This window comes from Diprion similis, chromosome 1 (genome assembly GCF_021155765.1).
Source record: "Diprion similis isolate iyDipSimi1 chromosome 1, iyDipSimi1.1, whole genome shotgun sequence".
Lineage (NCBI taxonomy): Eukaryota > Metazoa > Arthropoda > Insecta > Hymenoptera > Diprionidae > Diprion > Diprion similis.
Window position 1 is genome coordinate 4,314,543 of NC_060105.1, and position 4,161 is coordinate 4,318,703.

Below are 4,161 nucleotides of genomic sequence, written 5' to 3' on the forward strand. Positions count from 1 at the left end.
CTTTGAAAAGTGCTGCAATTAATTCTTTAGGGTACCATTCCGACGTGATTTTGCGAGAGGAATCGATCAACCGCAGTCCCGATACGCTGCGAGCAACACCTGCAAAGTTACAGCCGAAAAACTGCAGATTTTCATCGTCATTTCTCTGCTGCTGGTCCTAGCCTATTTTTCATGTGTTTTCTGAGTTCCTGGGCGTCGAATTAGTCTAAAAAGCGTCATACGGATCGATTCCCAGACAAAAGATTTTTCGGCCAAAAAAAATCCAAGGCTAACCCCTTTGCATTTTTGGCGAAAATTTCGACGACTTTGAAAAGTGCTGCAATTAATTCTTTAGGGTACTATTCCGACGTGATTTTGCGAGAGGAATCGATCAATCGCAGTCCCGATACGCTGCGAGCAACACCTGCAAAGTTACAGCCGAAAAACTGCAGATTTTCATCGTCATTTCTCTGCTGCTGGTCCTAGGCTATTTTTCATGTGTTTTCTGAGTTCCTGGGCGTCGAATTAGTCTAAAAAGCGTCATACGGATCGATTCCCAGACAAAAGATTTTTCGGCCAAAAAAAATCCAAGGCTAACCCCTTTGCATTTTTGGCGAAAATTTCGACGACTTTGAAAAGTGCTGCAATTAATTCTTTAGGGTACTATTCCGACGTGATTTTGCGAGAGGAATCGATCAATCGCAGTCCCGATACGCTGCGAGCAACACCTGCAAAGTTACAGCCGAAAAACTGCAGATTTTCATCGTCATTTCTCTGCTGCTGGTCCTAGGCTATTTTTCATGTGTTTTCTGAGTTCCTGGGCGTCGAATTAGTCTAAAAAGCGTCATACGGATCGATTCCCAGACAAAAGATTTTTCGGCCAAAAAAAATCCAAGGCTAACCCCTTTGCATTTTTGGCGAAAATTTCGACGACTTTGAAAAGTGCTGCAATTAATTCTTTAGGGTACTATTCCGACGTGATTTTGCGAGAGGAATCGATCAATCGCAGTCCCGATACGCTGCGAGCAACACCTGCAAAGTTACAGCCGAAAAACTGCAGATTTTCATCGTCATTTCTCTGCTGCTGGTCCTAGGCTATTTTTCATGTGTTTTCTGAGTTCCTGGGCGTCGAATTAGTCTAAAAAGCGTCATACGGATCGATTCCCAGACAAAAGATTTTTCGGCCAAAAAAAATCCAAGGCTAACCCCTTTGCATTTTGGGCGAAAATTTCGACGACTTTGGAAAGTGCTGCAATTGTTTCTTTAGGGTACTTTTCCGACGTGATTTTGCAAGAGGAATCGATCTATCGCAGTCCCGATACGCTGCGAGCAACACCTGCAAAGTTACAGCCGAAAAACTGCAGATTTTCATCGTCATTTCTCTGCTGCTGGTCCTAGGCTATTTTTCATGTGTTTTCTGAGTTCCTGGGCGTCGAATTAGTCTAAAAAGCGTCATACGGATCGATTCCCAGACAAAAGATTTTTCGGCCAAAAAAAATCCAAGGCTAACCCCTTTGCATTTTGGGCGAAAATTTCGACGACTTTGGAAAGTGCTGCAATTGTTTCTTTAGGGTACTTTTCCGACGTGATTTTGCGAGAGGAATCGATCTATCGCAGTCCCGATACGCTGCGAGCAACACCTGCAAAGTTACAGCCGAAAAACTGCAGATTTTCATCGTCATTTCTCTGCTGCTGGTCCTAGGCTATTTTTCATGTGTTTTCTGAGTTCCTGGGCGTCGAATTAGTCTAAAAAGCGTCATACGGATCGATTCCCAGACAAAAGATTTTTCGGCCAAAAAAAATCCAAGGCTAACCCCTTTGCATTTTTGGCGAAAATTTCGACGACTTTGAAAAGTGCTGCAACTAATTCTTTAGGGTACTATTCCGACGTGATTTTGCGAGAGGAATCGATCAATCGCAGTCCCGATACGCTGCGAGCAACACCTGCAAAGTTACAGCCGAAAAACTGCAGATTTTCATCGTCATTTCTCTGCTGCTGGTCCTAGGCTATTTTTCATGTGTTTTCTGAGTTCCTGGGCGTCGAATTAGTCTAAAAAGCGTCATACGGATCGATTCCCAGACAAAAGATTTTTCGTCCAAAAAAAATCCAAGGCTAACCCCTTTGCATTTTTGGCGTAAATTTCGACGACTTTGAAAAGTGCTGCAATTAATTCTTTAGGGTACTATTCCGACGTGATTTTGCGAGAGGAATCGATCAATCGCAGTCCCGATACGCTGCGAGCAACACCTGCAAAGTTACAGCCGAAAAACTGCAGATTTTCATCGTCATTTCTCTGCTGCTGGTCCTAGGCTATTTTTCATGTGTTTTCTGAGTTCCTGGGCGTCGAATTAGTCTAAAAAGCGTCATACGGATCGATTCCCAGACAAAAGATTTTTCGGCCAAAAAAAATCCAAGGCTAACCCCTTTGCATTTTTGGCGAAAATTTCGACGACTTTGAAAAGTGCTGCAATTAATTCTTTAGGGTACTATTCCGACGTGATTTTGCGAGAGGAATCGATCAATCGCAGTCCCGATACGCTGCGAGCAACACCTGCAAAGTTACAGCCGAAAAACTGCAGATTTTCATCGTCATTTCTCTGCTGCTGGTCCTAGGCTATTTTTCATGTGTTTTCTGAGTTCCTGGGCGTCGAATTAGTCTAAAAAGCGTCATACGGATCGATTCCCAGACTAAAGATTTTTCGGCCAAAAAAAATCCAAGGCTAACCCCTTTGCATTTTTGGCGAAAATTTCGACGACTTTGAAAAGTGCTGCAATTAATTCTTTAGGGTACTATTCCGACGTGATTTTGCGAGAGGAATCGATCAATCGCAGTCCCGATACGCTGCGAGCAACACCTGCAAAGTTACAGCCGAAAAACTGCAGATTTTCATCGTCATTTCTCTGCTGCTGGTCCTAGGCTATTTTTCATGTGTTTTCTGAGTTCCTGGGCGTCGAATTAGTCTAAAAAGCGTCATACGGATCGATTCCCAGACAAAAGATTTTTCGGCCAAAAAAAATCCAAGGCTAACCCCTTTGCATTTTTGGCGAAAATTTCGACGACTTTGAAAAGTGCTGCAATTAATTCTTTAGGGTACCATTCCGACGTGATTTTGCGAGAGGAATCGATCAACCGCAGTCCCGATACGCTGCGAGCAACACCTGCAAAGTTACAGCCGAAAAACTGCAGATTTTCATCGTCATTTCTCTGCTGCTGGTCCTAGGCTATTTTTCATGTGTTTTCTGAGTTCCTGGGCGTCGAATTAGTCTAAAAAGCGTCATACGGATCGATTCCCAGACAAAAGATTTTTCGGCCAAAAAAAATCCAAGGCTAACCCCTTTGCATTTTGGGCGAAAATTTCGACGACTTTGAAAAGTGCTGCAATTGTTTCTTTAGGGTACTTTTCCGACGTGATTTTGCGAGAGGAATCGATCTATCGCAGTCCCGATACGCTGCGAGCAACACCTGCAAAGTTACAGCCGAAAAACTGCAGATTTTCATCGTCATTTCTCTGCTGCTGGTCCTAGCCTATTTTTCATGTGTTTTCTGAGTTCCTGGGCGTCGAATTAGTCTAAAAAGCGTCATACGGATCGATTCCCAGACAAAAGATTTTTCGGCCAAAAAAAATCCAAGGCTAACCCCTTTGCATTTTTGGCGAAAATTTCGACGACTTTGAAAAGTGCTGCAATTAATTCTTTAGGGTACTATTCCGACGTGATTTTGCGAGAGGAATCGATCAATCGCAGTCCCGATACGCTGCGAGCAACACCTGCAAAGTTACAGCCGAAAAACTGCAGATTTTCATCGTCATTTCTCTGCTGCTGGTCCTAGGCTATTTTTCATGTGTTTTCTGAGTTCCTGGGGGTCGAATTAGTCTAAAAAGCGTCATACGGATCGATTCCCAGACAAAAGATTTTTCGGCCAAAAAAAATCCAAGGCTAACCCCTTTGCATTTTGGGCGAAAATTTCGACGACTTTGAAAAGTGCTGCAATTGTTTCTTTAGGGTACTATTCCGACGTGATTTTGCGAGAGGAATCGATCTATCGCAGTCCCGATACGCTGCGAGCAACACCTGCAAAGTTACAGCCGAAAAACTGCAGATTTTCATCGTCATTTCTCTGCTGCTGGTCCTAGGCTATTTTTCATGTGTTTTCTGAGTTCCTGGGCGTCGAATTAGTCTAA